General features: G+C 41.1%; 1 protein-coding gene across 1 annotated transcript in view; it reads right to left on the bottom strand.

The window, feature by feature from the left end:
* The window catches only part of NT5DC1 (5'-nucleotidase domain containing 1), a 729,055-nt gene that overhangs the window by 656,435 nt on the left and 55,944 nt on the right, over positions 1-16,676 (bottom strand). The gene's annotated exons all lie outside the window — the stretch shown is intronic.

The raw sequence follows: 16,676 nt of genomic DNA, 5'->3' as shown, positions 1-16,676 counted from the left end.
TTGCTGCTGCACGCAATGTTGATGGTGAACAGATCAAAACACTGACAGAATCCATGGATGGCAGGCTTTTGAGTGTCCTTGCAAAGAAAGGTGGCTATATTGGTCACTGATTTGTTTTTGTTTTGTTTTTGAATGTCAGAAATGTATATTTGTGAATGTTGAGATGTTATATTGGTTTCACTGGTAAAAATAAATAATTGAAATGGGTATATATTTGTTTTTTGTTAAGTTGCCTAATAATTATGCACAGTAATAGTCACCTGCACACACAGATATCCCCCTAAAATAGCTATAACTAAAAACAAACTAAAAACTACTTCCAAAACTATTCAGCTTTGATATTAATGAGTTTTTTGGGTTCATTGAGAACATGGTTGTTGTTCAATAATAAAATTAATCCTCAAAAAACATAATTTATGCTTACCTGATAAATTCCTTTCTTCTGTAGTGTGATCAGTCCACGGGTCATCATTACTTCTGGGATATTACTCCTCCCCAACAGGAAGTGCAAGAGGATTCACCCAGCAGAGCTGCATATAGCTCCTCCCCTCTACGTCACTCCCAGTCATTCGACCAAGGACCAACGAGAAAGGAGAAGCCAAGGGTGTAGTGGTGACTGGAGTATAATTTAAAAAATATTTACCTGCCTTAAAAAAACAGGGCGGGCCGTGGACTGATCACACTACAGAAGAAAGGAATTTATCAGGTAAGCATAAATTATGTTTTCTTCTGTTAAGTGTGATCAGTCCACGGGTCATCATTACTTCTGGGATACCAATACCAAAGCAAAAGTACACAGATGACGGGAGGGATAGGCAGGCTCTTTATACAGAAGGAACCACTGCCTGAAGAACCTTTCTCCCAAAAATAGCCTCCGAGGAAGCAAAAGTGTCAAATTTGTAAAATTTGGAAAAAGTATGAAGCGAAGACCAAGTTGCAGCCTTGCAAATCTGTTCAACAGAGGCCTCATTCTTGAAGGCCCAAGTGGAAGCCACAGCTCTAGTAGAATGAGCTGTAATTCTTTCAGGAGGCTGCTGTCCAGCAGTCTCATAAGCTAAACGTATTATGCTACGAAGCCAAAAGGAAAGAGAGGTAGCAGAAGCCTTCTGACCTCTCCTCTGACCAGAGTAAACGACAAACAGAGAAGACGTTTGTCGAAATTCCTTAGTTGCCTGTAAGTAAAATTTTAGGGCACGAACTACGTCCAGATTGTGCAGTAGACGTTCCTTCTTCGAAGAAGGATTTGGACACAAAGAAGGAACAACAATCTCTTGATTGATATTCCTGTTAGTGACTACCTTAGGTAAGAACCCAGGTTTAGTACGCAGAACTACCTTATCCGAATGAAAAATCAAATAAGGAGAATCACAATGTAAGGCTGATAACTCAGAGACTCTTCGAGCCGAGGAAATAGCCATTAAAAATAGAACTTTCCAAGATAACAACTTTATATCAATGGAATGAAGGGGTTCAAACGGAACGCCCTGTAAAACGTTAAGAACAAGGTTTAAGCTCCATGGCGGAGCAACAGTTTTAAACACAGGCTTAATCCTGGCCAAAGCCTGACAAAAAGCCTGAACGTCTGGAACTTCTGACAGACGTTTGTGTAACAGAATGGACAGAGCTGAGATCTGTCCCTTTAATGAACTAGCAGATAAACCCTTTTCTAAACCTTCTTGTAGAAAAGACAATATCCTAGGAATCCTAACCTTACTCCAAGAGTAACCTTTGGATTCACACCAATATAGGTATTTACGCCATATCTTATGGTAAATCCTTCTGGTAACAGGCTTCCTAGCCTGTATTAAGGTATCAATAACTGACTCAGAAAACCCACGTCTTGATAAAATCAAGCGTTCAATTTCCAAGCAGTCAGCTTCAGAGAAGTTAGGTTTTGATGTTTGAAAGGACCCTGTATCAGGAGATCCTGTTTCAGAGGTAGAGACCAAGGTGGACAGGATGACATGTCCACCAGGTCTGCATACCAAGTCCTGCGTGGCCATGCAGGTGCTATTAGAATCACTGATGCTCTCTCCTGTTTGATTCTGGCAATCAATCGAGGAAGCATCGGGAAGGGTGGAAACACGTAAGCCATCCTGAAGTCCCAAGGTGCTGTCAGGGCATCTATCAGGACTGCTCCTGGATCCCTGGATCTGGACCCGTAACGAGGAAGCTTGGCGTTCTGTCGAGACGCCATGAGATCTATCTCTGGTTTGCCCCAACGTCGAAGTATTTGGGCAAAGACCTCCGGATGAAGCTCCCACTCCCCCGGATGAAAAGTCTGACGACTTAAGAAATCCGCCTCCCAGTTCTCCACTCCCGGAATGTGGATTGCTGACAGGTGGCAAGAGTGAGACTCTGCCCAGCGAATTATCTTTGATACTTTCATCATTGCTAGGGAGCTTCTTGTCCCTCCCTGATGGTTGATGTAAGCTACCGTCGTGATGTTGTCCGACTGAAACCTGATGAACCCCCGAGTTGTCAACTGGGGCCAAGCCAGGAGGGCATTGAGAACTGCTCTCAATTCCAGAATGTTTATTGGCAGGAGACTCTCCTCCTGACTCCATTGTCCCTGAGCTTTCAGAGAATTCCAGACGGCACCCCAACCTAGAAGGCTGGCGTCTGTTGTTACAATTGTCCAGTCTGGTCTGCTGAATGGCATCCCCCTGGACAGATGTGGCCGAGAAAGCCACCATAGAAGAGAATTTCTGGTCTCTTGATCCAGATTCAGAGAAGGGGACAAATCTGAGTAATCCCCATTCCACTGACTTAGCATGCACAGTTGCAGTGGTCTGAGGTGTAAGCGAGCAAAGGGAACTATGTCCATTGCCGCTACCATTAAGCCGATTACCTCCATGCATTGAGCCACTGACGGGTGTTGAATGGAATGAAGGGTGCAGCAAGCACTTTGAAGTCTTGTTAACCTGTCCTCTGTCAGGTAAATCTTCATTTCTACAGAATCTATAAGAGTCCCCAGGAAGGGAACTCTTGTGAGTGGAACGAGTGAACTTTTCTTTTCGTTCACCTTCCATCCATGTGACCTTAGAAAAGCCAGTACTAACTCTGTATGAGACTTGGCAGTTTGAAAGCTTGAAGCTTGTATCAGAATGTCGTCTAGGTACGGAGCTACCGAGATTCCCCGCGGTCTTAGTACCGCCAGAAGAGCACCCAGAACCTTTGTGAAGATTCTTGGAGCTGTAGCCAATCCGAATGGAAGAGCTACAAACTGGTAATGCCTGTCTAGGAAGGCAAACCTTAGATACCGGTAATGATCTTTGTGAATCGGTATGTGAAGGTAAGCATCCTTTAAATCCACTGTGGTCATGTACTGACCCTTTTGGATCATGGGTAAAATTGTCCGAATAGTCTCCATTTTGAACGATGGAACTCTTAGGAATTTGTTTAGGATCTTTAAATCCAGGATTGGTCTGAAAGTTCCCTCTTTTTTGGGAACCACAAACAGATTTGAGTAAAACCCTTGTCCCTGTTCCGACCGTGGAACTGGATGGATTACTCCCATTAACAAAAGTTCTTGTACGCAGCGTAGAAACGCCTCTTTCTTTGTTTGGTTTGTTGACAACCTTGACAGATGAAATCTCTCTCTTGGAGGAGAGAATTTGAAGTCCAGAAGGTATCCCTGAGATATTATCTCTAGCGCCCAGGGGTCCTGGACATCTCTTGCCCAAGCCTGGGCGAAGAGAGAAAGTCTGCCCCCCACTAGATCCGATCCCGGATCGGGGGCCCTCAATTCATGCTGTTTTAGGGGCAGCAGCAGGTTTCCTGGCCTGCTTGCCCTTGTTCCAAGACTGGTTAGGTCTCCAGCTTTGTCTGTAGCGAGCAACAGATCCTTCTTGTTTTGGAGCAGTGGAAGTTGATGCTGCTCCTGCTTTGAAATTCCGAAAGGAACGAAAATTAGACTGTCTAGCCTTAGGTTTGGCTCTGTCTTGAGGCAGGGCGTGGCCCTTACCTCCTGTAATGTCAGCGATAATTTCTTTCAAACCGGGCCCAAATAAGGTCTGCCCTTTGAAAGGTATATTAAGTAATTTGGACTTAGAAGTTACATCAGCTGACCAGGATTTTAGCCACAGTGCTCTGCGCGCCTGAATGGCGAATCCGGAATTCTTAGCCGTAAGTTTAGTTAAATGTACTACGGCTTCCGAAATGAATGAATTAGCTAGCTTAAGGATTCTAAGCCTGTCCGTAATGTCGTCCAGAGTAGCTGAACTAAGGTTGTCTTACAGAGACTCAATCCAGAATGCCGCTGCAGCCGTGACCGGCGCAATGCATGCAAGGGGTTGCAATATAAAACCTTGTTGAACAAACATTTTCTTAAGGTAACCCTCTAACTTTTTATCCATTGGATCTGAAAAGGCACAGCTATCCTCCACCGGGATAGTGGTACGCTTAGCTAAAGTAGAAACTGCTCCCTCCACCTTAGGGACCGTTTGCCATAAGTCCCGTGTGGTGGTGTCTATTGGAAACATCTTTCTAAATATCGGAGGGGGTGAGAACGGCACACCGGGTCTATCCCACTCCTTAGTAATAATTTCAGTTAGTCTCTTAGGTATAGGAAAAACGTCAGTACTTGTTGGTACAGCAAAATATTTATCCAACCTACACATTTTCTCTGGTATTGCAACTGTGTTACAATCATTCAGAGCCGCTAACACCTCCCCTAGTAATACACGGAGGTTTTCCAGCTTAAATTTAAAATTTGAAATATCTGAATCCAATCTGTTTGGATCAGAACCGTCAGCCGCAGAATGAAGCTCTCCGTCCTCATGTTCTGCAAGTTGTGACGCAGTATCTGACATGGCCCTAGCATTATCAGCGCACTCTGTTCTCACCCCAGAGTGATCACGCTTGCCTCTTAGCTCTGGTAATTTAGCCAAAACCTCAGTCATAACAGTAGCCATATCTTGTAATGTTATTTGTAATGGCCGCCCAGATGTACTGGACGCCACAATATCGCGCACCTCCCGAGCGGGAGATGCAGGTACTGTCACGTGAGGCGAGTTAGTCGGCATAACTCTCCCCTCGTTGTTTGGTGAAATTTGTTCAATTTGTACAGATTGACTTTTATTTAAAGTAGTATCAATACAGTTAGTACATAAATTTCTATTGGGCTCCACTTTGGCGTTAGCACAAATAGTACAGGTCTCATCCTCTGAATCAGACATGTTTAACACACTAGCAACTAAACTTGCAACTTGGAAATATTATTCAAGTAAAATACAATGAAAAACGTACTGTGCCTAAGAAGCACAGAAAGATATATGACAGTTGAAATCAATAAACTGAAAAGGTTACAGCATCAAACTTTGTAAAAACAAAACACAATTTTAGCAAAGGCTTGTTCCCATTAGCAAAGAATAACTAACCCTGATGGCATAAAAAAGTTAAAGAATAAACGTTTTTTTTTTTTTTTTTTGTTTTTTTTTTTTTATCACAGTCAACTACAATCTCACAGCTCTGTTGTGAAGATTACTTCCCTCAAACAAGCTTTGAAGACCCCTGAGTTCTGTAAGATGAACCGGAACATGCAGGAAAAAACAATGAGCTTCTGACTGAAATTTTTGATGCGTAGCAAAAGCGCCAAAAAAAAAGGCCCCTCCCCCTCACACACAACAGTGAGAGAGATCAGTAAACTGTCAGAATTAGATCAAGCAACTGCCAAGTGGAAAAATAGTGCCCAAACATTTTATTCACCCAGTACCTCAGAAAATGAAAACGATTTTACATTCCAGCAAAAACGTTTAACATAAATTAAGAGTTATTAAAAAGCCTGTTGCTTGCAAATAGGCTAAAGTCTTATATACACAGTGTAATTCCAGTGAAGTACCATTCCCCAGAATACTCAAATGCAAAATATACATACATGATATTATATTGGTATGGCAGGATTTTCTCATCAATTCCATTGTCAGAAAATAAAAGCTGCTACATACCTCTTTGCAGATTAATCTGCCCGCTGTCCCCTGATCTGAAGTTTACCTCTCCTCAGATGGCCGAGAAACAGCAATATGATCTTAACTACTCCGGCTAAAATCATAGAAAAAACTCTGGTAGATTCTTCTTCAAACTCTACCAGAGAAGGAATAACACACTCCGGTGCTATTAAAAATAACAAACTTTTGATTGAAGAAATAAAACTAAATAAAATCACCATAGTCCTCTCACACATCCTATCTAGTCGTTGGGTGCAAGAGAATGACTGGGAGTGACGTAGAGGGGAGGAGCTATATGCAGCTCTGCTGGGTGAATCCTCTTGCACTTCCTGTTGGGGAGGAGTAATATCCCAGAAGTAATGATGACCCGTGGACTGATCACACTTAACAGAAGAAATACAACTTGCCTAATAATTCTGCACTCCCTGTATTCTACCTAGTTAAAATAAATACAAACTTGCCTGTAAAATAAAAATAAACCCTAAGCTAGCTACACTGTAACTATTAGTTATATTGTAGCTAGCTTAGGTTTTATTTTATAGGTAAGTATTTAGTTTTAAATAGGAATTAGTTAGGTAATAATAGACATTTTGTTTAGATTTTAATTATATTAAAATTAGGGGGTGTTAGGGTTAGACTTAGGTTTAGGGGTTAATAAATTTAGTATAGTGGCAGCGATGTTGGGGGCGGCAGATTAGGGGTTAATAAATGTAGGTAGGTGGCGGCGATGTTAGGAGCGGCAGATTAGGGGTTTATAAATATAATGTAGGTTTCTGCGATGTTGGGGGCAGCAGATTAGGGGTTAATAAGTATAATGTAGGTGTCGGCGATGTCAGGGGTGGCAGATTATTAGGGGTTAATAAGTGTAAGATGGGTGTTTAGACTCGGGGTTCATGTTAGGGTGTTAGGTGTAAACATAAATTTTGTTTCCCCATAGGAATCAATGGGGCTGCCTTATGGAGCTTTACACTGCTTTTTTGCAGGTGTAAGGCTTTTTTTTTTAGCCGGCTCTCCCCATTGATGTCTATGGGGAAATCGTGCACGAACACGTAAAACCAGCTCACCACGGCTTTCAGCAGCAATGGTATTGGAGTGCGATATGGAGTACAATTTTGCTCTACGCTCACTTCTTGCCTAATAACGTCGGATTTATGAAAACCTGTAATATCAGCGCTGTAGGGAAGTGAGCGGTGACAATAACGTGCAAATTAACACTGCACCCCTCTTACTGCAAAACTCATAATCTAGCTGTATATTATTATTATTTCTATATCACCAGCAATTTACATAGTGTTGTGCAGGGGTACTAAAAATATAATTAATAGAATATAACCACACATAGAAATAACATGCTATATCTATTTTAATTGATTCTTGTTAAAGGCATAGGAAAGGCAACATTAAACTTGCATAATTCAGATAGACTAGAGCATGTATTTTAAGACACTTAAATTGTGCTTCGTTCTCTTCATATCCCTTGTTGAAAAATAATATGCACATATCCTACACTAGTGGGAGCTAGCTGCTGATTGGTGCCTGCACACATTTGTCTCTTGTGATTGGCTAACTAGATGTGTTTATCTACCTGCTAGTAGTGCAATGATGTTCCTTCAGCAAAAGATAACAAGAGAATGAAGCAAATTTGATAATAGAAGTAAATTTTGGGGTTTCCTGTCCCTTTAAATAAAATGATGGTAAATAATGCTGTGTCAATGAGGAATTATAAACAACATTATTATAAAAATGAATATGCTATGTTTTTTTTTATCAAGAAATATACTATTTATGTAAAATATAAAAAAAAAATGATCTCCTACCGGTTATTATTCTGCCCTCTGACCCCTTGCTAATTATTGATGCTGTGTAGTGATGTATAGAGTGTTCCCACCTGCTTTATACATGGGAACGAACACATGCACCTGCCATTAGATAAACAGGTAGACAAACTGTGCATGTGCAGTTCAACTTCAGTGTATCTTAATACAACTCTGTACAACTAAGGCTTGGTTTTTTATTGCAAAGGAGTTTCAGTTCATTCCAAAGGGCCATGTGGCACAGCTTGACATTGGCTGTACAAGCTGGAAAAAAACACATTTTACAGGGGGCAGATAGCAGAGGCAATAACAAATAATAGAAACAATTAAATTTTAAAAAATATATATTTTTGTAATTAAAGAGATACTAACCTTAATTTCTTATTCCTATTATCAATTTTTATTCGCTCTCTTGCTATCTATTTTTTTTTTTTTTTTAAAAAGTAGGAATGTAAAACTTAGGAGCCGGCCCATTTTTGGTTCAGAACCTGGGTTAAGCTTGCTTATTGATGGTTAAATGTAGCCACCAATAAGCAATCACTATCCAGAGTGATGGACCTAAATGGGCCATCTCCTAAGCTTTACATTCCTGCTTTTTAAAGAAAGAAGAACAAAGAAAATTTGATAATAGGAGTTAATTAGAAAGCTGCTTAAAATTGCCTGCTCTATTTGAATTGGGTTTAGAATCCCTTTAAAGAAACATTTTCAGCCAGATTATGAGTTTTGCGTTATGGCTGGCTCGCTAATAACTTGCAAGTTATTTTCACCGCTCACCTTTAATAGCGCTGCTATTACAGGTTTGCAAAAAAAGGCTTGTGCGGGCGATATGGTTGCGTTGAGCTCCATACCGCACCCAAATAGAAGCAGTGTTTTGACGTGCTCGTGCACGATTTCCCCATAAACTTCAATGGGGAGAGCCGGCTAAAAAAATGCCTGCAAAAAAAAACACCTGCAATTGCGGAGCGTAAAGCTCCGTAACGCAGCCCCATTGATGTCTATGGGGAAAAATGTATGTTTAAACCTAACACCCTAACATAAACCCCGAGTCTAAACACCCCTAATCTGCCACCCCCGACATCGCCATCACCTACATTACACTTATTAACCCCTAATCTGCTGCCCCAAACGTCGCCGCCACCTACCTACTCTTATTAACCGCTAATCTGCCGTCCCCAATTACAAAAATGTATTAACCCCTAATCTGCCGCCCCCAATGGCGCCGCCGCCACTATACTAAAGTTATTAACCCCTTAACCTCTGGCCTCCCACATCCCTAACACTAAATAAATATATTAACCGCTAAGTCTAACCCTAACGTAACCCTAACACCCCCCCTATTTACTAGCTACCTAGTTAAAATAAATACAAAGTTACCTGTAAAATAAAACCTAACCTGAGTTACACTAACACCTAACATTACAATAAAATTAAATAAATTAAATGAACAAAATACATTTATCTAAATTACAAAAAAAAAACAAACACTAAATTACACAAAATAAATTTTTGTTAATCAAAAATAAAAACACTAACCCCCGACAATCCACTTACAGTTTTTGAAGACCGGACATCCATCCTCATCCAGGCAACAGAAGTCTTAATCCAAGCGGGCAGAAGTCTTCATCCAGACGGCATCTATCGTCATCCATCCGGCGCGGATCGGGTCCATCTTCAAGACATCCAGGGCGCGATTACATATACGGTGAAGGCTTCAGCACAATCGCTGCAGCCCGCGCAGCCCGTTATTTCACCTCGCACATTGGAGTATTACATATACGGCGCCGGCAAATCCCTAAAGTGCCGTAATTCGGATAAACTAGCGATGTCCAGAATTGAGCGCCAGTGACTTATGGCACTTTAGAAACTGCCGGTGCCTAAGAAAAGTAAAGAAAATAACAAATCTCCCGTAAAAGTCTAACACGCCTCACAAAAATAAGCCTGACACGTAAAAACCCCTATCTCCGCAATCCCCCCCTCTCACTTAAATGTATTAACCCCTAGACCGACAACCCCCCACAACGCAATAAGGCTAATTAAATAATTTAAATTAATTGATTTGAATAGCCAATAGAATTTCAGTAGCTCTAATCCTATTGGCTGATTTGAACAGCTAATAGGATTTGAGTAGCGTTCATCCTATTGGCTGATTTGAATTTGAAGAATCAAATCAGCCAATAGGAATTCAAGGGACGCCTTTTTTATCCAGTTTTATCCAGTGTGCGGTGAAGATCGTACGAAGATGATCCTCCACGCTCCATGGCTCCGCGGTCGCCGGCCTTCAGTTCCAGGGTCGCCGGTCTTCAGCTCCGCTCCACGAAGGATGTTCCAGAAAGAAGAAAGAAGAGGTCGCCGCTTGGAAGAAGACTTCACCGCCTGGAACAGGACCTTCTCCGGCGGACTTCAGGAACGGTGAGTAGCAACCTGGGGCGCGATCCGATATCGATCGCAGTTTGCGGCGCAAGCGAGGGAACCGGCGTCGCCCGCAGTTTCAGCTCGCAACTCGAGCCATCCCATATAGGTCGCCGTCAGATGCTAACGTGCCGTAAGTCTCACAAACCAGCGATGTCCAGAAATCTGCGTAAGTACAAATTTCTGGCGTCGCCAGTGACTTACGGCACGTTAGAAACTGCCGGCGCCTATAAAACCTGACTAAAGTTTAAAACACCCGCACTGTCTAACACGCCTCCCTAACATAGCCCGCACGGTCTAACACGCCTCCCTAACATAGCCCGCACTGTCTAACACGCCTCCCTAACATAGCCCGCACTGTCTAACCCTCTATCCGCTATCCCCCCTCACTAGCCTAACAATAAAAAAGCTATTAACCCCTAAACCGCCGCTCCTTTACCCCGCCGCAACCTAATAAAGTTATTAACCCCTAAACCGCCGCTCCCGTACCCCGCCGCCAGCTATATTATATCTATAACCCCCTAAAGTGAGCCCCTAACACCGCCGCCATCTATATTAAAATTATTAACCCCTAATGTAAGCCCCTTACACCGCCGCCATCTCTATTAAAATGATTAACCCCTAATTTAATCTACCTACCCCGCCCCCAGCTATTTTATCTATATTAACCCTAAGTATATTATAGTTAATATAGTTATTACATTATATATATTAACTATATTAACCCTAATTATATTAGGGTTAATATAGTTAATATAGTTACTATAGTATTTATATTAACTATATTAACTCTATCTAACCCTAACTAAATTTATATTAAATTAATCTAATTCATTTATAAACTAAAATATTCCTATTTAAATCTAAATACTTACCTATAAAATAAACCCTAAGATAGCTACAATATAATTAATAATTACATTGTAGCTATTTTAGGGTTAATATTTATTTTACAGGTAAATTGTTAATTATTTTAACTAGGTATAATAGATATTAAATAGTTATTAACTATTTAATATCTACCTAGTTAAAATAATTACCCAATTACCTGTAAAATAAATCCTAACCTAAGTTACAAATACACCTACACTATCAATAAATTAAATAAACTACAAACATCTATCTAAAAATACAATTAAATTAACTAAACTAAATTACAAAAAAAAAAAACACTAAATTACAAAAAATAAAAAAAAGATTACAAGATATTTAAGCTAATTACACCTATTCTAAGCCCCCTAATAAAATAATAAACCCCCAAAATAAAAAAAATTCCCTGCCCTATTCTAAATTCAACAAATTTCAAAGCTCTTTACCTTACCAGCCCTTAAAAGGGCCTTTTGTGGGGCATGCCCCAAAGAATTCAGCTCTTTTGCATACAAGAAATACAATACCCCCCCCCCCCATTACAACCCACCACCCACATACCCCTATTCTAAACCCACCCAAACCCCCCTTAAAAAAGCCTAACACTACCCCCCTGAAGATCTCCCTACCTTGTCTTCACCACACCGGGCCGAACTCCTGATCCGATCCGGGCGATGTCTTCCTCCAAGCGGCAAAGAAGAATTCTTCCTCCGGCGATGTCATCCTCCAAGCGGCAAAGAAGAATTCTTCCTCCGGCGACGTCTTCCTCCAAGCGGCAGCAAAGTCTTCATTCTTCCGGCGGCATCTTCAATCTTCTTTCTTCGCTCCGCCGCCGCGGAGCATCCATCCCGGCCGACTGCTGAACTTGGAATGAGGTACCTTTAAATGACGTCATCCAAGATGGCGTCCGCCGAATTCCGATTGGCTGATAGGATTCTATCAGCCAATCGGAATTAAGTTAAAAAAATCTGATTGGCTGATTGAATCAGCCAATCAGATTCAAGTTCAATCCGATTGGCTGATCCAATCAGCCAATCAGATTGAGCTCGCATTCTATTGGCTGTTCCGATCAGCCAATAGAATGCGAGCTCAATCTGATTGGCTGATTGGATCAGCCAATCGGATTGAACTTGAATCTGATTGGCTGATTCAATCAGCCAATCAGATTTTTTTAACTTAATTCCGATTGGCTGATAGAATCCTATCAGCCAATCGGAATTCGGCGGACGCCATCTTGGATGACGTCATTTAAAGGTACCTCATTCCAAGTTCAGCAGTCGGCCGGGATGGATGCTCCGCGGCGGCGGAGCGAAGAAAGAAGATTGAAGATGCCGCCGGAAGAATGAAGACTTTGCTGCCGCTTGGAGGAAGACGTCGCCGGAGGAAGAATTCTTCTTTGCCGCTTGGAGGATGACATCGCCGGAGGAAGAATTCTTCTTTGCCGCTTGGAGGAAGACATCGCCCGGATCGGATCAGGAGTTCGGCCCGGTGTGGTGAAGACAAGGTAGGGAGATCTTCAGGGGGGTAGTGTTAGGCTTTTTTAAGGGGGGTTTGGGTGGGTTTAGAATAGGGGTATGTGGGTGGTGGGTTGTAATGGGGGGGGGGGGGTATTGTATTTCTTGTATGCAAAAGAGCTGAATTCTTTGGGGCATGCCCCACAAAAGGCCCTTTTAAGGGCTGGTAAGGTAAAGAGCTTTGAAATTTGTTGAATTTAGAATAGGGCAGGGAATTTTTTTTATTTTGGGGGTTTATTATTTTATTAGGGGGCTTAGAATAGGTGTAATTAGCTTAAATATCTTGTAATCTTTTTTTTATTTTTTGTAATTTAGTGTTTTTTTTTTTTGTAATTTAGTTTAGTTAATTTAATTGTATTTTTAGATAGATGTTTGTAGTTTATTTAATTTATTGATAGTGTAGGTGTATTTGTAACTTAGGTTAGGATTTATTTTACAGGTAATTGGGTAATTATTTTAACTAGGTAGATATTAAATAGTTAATAACTATTTAATATCTATTATACCTAGTTAAAATAATTAACAATTTACCTGTAAAATAAATATTAACCCTAACATAGCTACAATGTAATTATTAATTATATTGTAGCTATCTTAGGGTTTATTTTATAGGTAAGTATTTAGATTTAAATAGGAATATTTTAGTTTATAAATGAATTAGATTAATTTAATATAAATTTAGTTAGGGGTGTTAGGGTTAGATAGAGTTAATATAGTTAATATAAATACTATAGTAACTATATTAACTATATTAACCCTAATATAATTAGGGTTAATATAGTTAATATATATAATGTAATACCTATATTAACTATAATATACTTAGGGTTAATATAGATAATATAGCTGGCGGCGGGGTAGGTAGATTAAATTAGGGGTTAATCATTTTAATAGAGATGGCGGCGGTGTAAGGGGCTTACATTAGGGGTTAATAATTTTTATATAGGTGGCGGCGGTGTAAGGGGTCAGATTAGGGGATAGAAAATGTAGATGGCGGCGGTTTTAGAGGCTCACAGTAGGGGGTTAGTTTATGTAGATGGCGGCGGGGTCCGGGAGCGGCGGTTTAGGGGGTAATAACTTTATTAGGGATTTCGGGGGGGGGGGGGGGGGATCGCGGTTGACAGGGAGATAGACATTGCGCATGCGTTAGGTGTTAGGTTTATTTTAGCAGATCGCGGTTGACAGGGAGATAGACATTGCGCATGCGTTAGGTGTTAGGTTTATTTTCTAGTTAGTTTAGGGAGTTACGGGGCTCCAATAGTCAGCGTAAGGCTTCTTACGGCTGCTTTTTGTGGCGAGGTGAAAATGGAGTAAGTTTTCTCCATTTTCGCCACGTAAGTCCTTACGCTGCATATTGGATACCAAACTGCGCGGGTTTGGTATACCTGCCTATGGCCCAAAAAACTGCGGGCGACGGCAGAAATATACGGGCGTAACTTCTAGGTTACGCCGTATATGTGATACCAAATCCGCGCAAATATTGGCGTCGCCGGCTTTTGCGGGCGACAATTTATATCGGATCGACCCCCTGGGGCTTAGACTTAGTGTTTTTTAAGGGTTTTTTATTTTTTTATTTATATTGGGTGGGCAGTAAAAGAGCTGAATTCCCTTTTAAGGGCAATGCCCAACAAATGCCCTTTTCAGGGCAATGGGTATTTTAGGGTTTTTAGTGTTAGGTTATTTTGGTGGGTGGGGGGGTTTACTGTTAGGGGGGTTGTGTATTTTCTTGTAAAAGAGTTGATTATCTTGGGGCAATGCCCTGCAAAAAGCCCTTTTAAGGGCTACTGGTAGTTTATTAGAGTAGGGGGTGTTTTTATTTGGGGGGGGGTATTTTCATAGGGATTAGGTATAATTTTTTAAAATTTGGTAATTTTCTTCTTTATTTTCTGTAATCTTAGATTATTTTTTTTTCTGTAATTGTAGCTTGAAAGGGCAGAATTTTGATTAGACTGTCCCTTTAATTTATACTTAGTTTATTTGTACTTTTAAAGTAGTGTTAGGTTTTTTTAATTTAACCCCTTAACGACCAAGGACGTGCAGGGTACGTCCTCAAAAAAAAGGCAGTTAATGCCTGAGGACGTACCCTGCACGTCCTCGGTGTGGAAAGCAGCTGGAAGCGATCCTGCTCGCTTCCAGCTGCTTTCCGGTTATTGCAGTGATGCCTCGATATGGAGGCATCCTGCAATAACCTTTCACGGCCATCCGATGCAGAGAGAGCCACTCTGTGGCCCTCTCTGCACCGGACATCGATGGCCGGTATCGTTGGTGGGTGGGAGCCGGTGTGGGAGGTGGGTGGCGGCCATCGATGGCCCTGGTCATGTGGAGGGGGGCGGGATCGTGGGCGGGTAAGCCCGGGGGGGGCGCGCGGGCGCGCGCACGTGCACGAGGGGGCGGGGGCGGGCGCGTGCACGGGGAGGGAGCGGGTGGGAACCGCTACACTACGGAAAAATGTGTCAAAAGTAAATAATAAATGTGTCAAAAGTAAATAATAATAAAAAAGCCCTTAGGTGTGATGTAGGTGGGGGGGGGGGGGTGATTGAGCTACACTACAGAAAACATTTTTAAACAAAAATAAACATTTGATTGTTCAAAATGGGTACTGGCAGACAGCTGCCAGTACCCAAGATGGCCCCCAATAAGGCTGAGAGGGAGGTTTAGAGAGCTGTTTTGGGGGGGATCAGGGAGGTTGGGGGTTAAGGGGGGGATCCTAAACACAGCATATGTAAATATGCTTTTTTTTTTTTTTTTCTTAAAAAAAAAAAAAACTTTTATTTTAGTACTGGCAGACTTTCTGCCAGTACTTAAGATGGCGGGGACAATTGTGGGGTGGGGGAGAGAAGGGAGCTGTTTGGGAGGGATCAGGGGGTGGGATGTGTCAGGTGGGAGGCTGATCTCTACACTAAAGCTAAAATTAACCCTGCAAGCTCCCTACAAACTACCTAATTAACCCCTTCACTGCTAGCCATAATGCACGTGTGATGCGCAGCAGCATTTAGCGACTTTCTAATTACCATAAAGCAACGCCAAAGTCATATATGTCTGCTATTTCTGAACAAAGGGCATCCCAGAGAAGCATTTACAACCATTTGTGCCATAATTGCACAAGCTGTTTGTAAATAATTTCAGTGAGAAACCTAAAATGGTGAAAAAATTAACGTTTTTTTTACTTTGATCGCATTTGGCGGTGAAATGGTGGCATGAAATATACCAAAATGGGCCTAGATCAATACTTGGGGTTGTCTACTACACTACACTAAAGCTAAAATTAACCCTAGAAGCTCCCTACATGCTCCCTAATTAACCCCTTCAATGCTGGGCATAATACACGTATTGTGCGCAGTGGCATTTAGCAGCCTTCTAATTACCAAAAAGCAAAGCCAAAGCCATATATGTCTGCTATTTATGAACAAAGGGGATCCCAGAGAAGCATTTACAACCATTTATTCTATAATTGCATAAGTTGTTTGTAAATAATTTCAGTGAGAAACCTAAAGTTTGTGAAAAAATTTGTGAAAAAGTGAACAATTTTTTTTATTTGATCGCATTTGGCGGTGAAATAGTGGCATGAAATATACCAAAATGGGCCTAGATCAATACTTTGGGATGTCTTCTAAAAAAAAATATATACATGTCAATAGATATTCAGGGATTCCTGAAAGATATTAGTGTCCCAATGTAACTAGCGCTAATTTTGAAAAAAAGTGGTTTGGAAATAGCAAAGTGCTACTTGTATTTATGGCCCTATAACTTGCAAAAAAAGCAAAGAAGATGTAAACATTGGGTATTTCTAAACTCAGGACAAAATTTAGAAACTATTTAGCATGGGTGTTTATTGGTGGTTGTAGATGTGTAACAGATTTTGGGGGTCAAAGTTAGAAAAAGTGTGTTTTTTTCCATTTTTCCTTCATATTTTATAATGTTTTTTTATAGTAAATTATAAGATATGATGAAAATAATGGTATCTTTTGAAAGTCCATTTAATGGCGAGAAAAACGGTATATAATATGTGTGGGTACAGTAAATGAGTAAGAGGAAAATTACAGCTAAACACAAACACCGCAAAAATGTAAAAATAGCCTTGGTCCCAAACGGACAGAAAATGGAAAAGTGCTGCGGTCATTAAG

Source organism: Bombina bombina, chromosome 4 (assembly GCF_027579735.1).
Source record: "Bombina bombina isolate aBomBom1 chromosome 4, aBomBom1.pri, whole genome shotgun sequence".
Classification (NCBI taxonomy): Eukaryota; Metazoa; Chordata; class Amphibia; order Anura; family Bombinatoridae; genus Bombina; species Bombina bombina.
The sequence above is the reverse complement of the archived record's forward strand: the minus strand, read 5'-3'. Positions and strand labels throughout refer to the sequence as shown.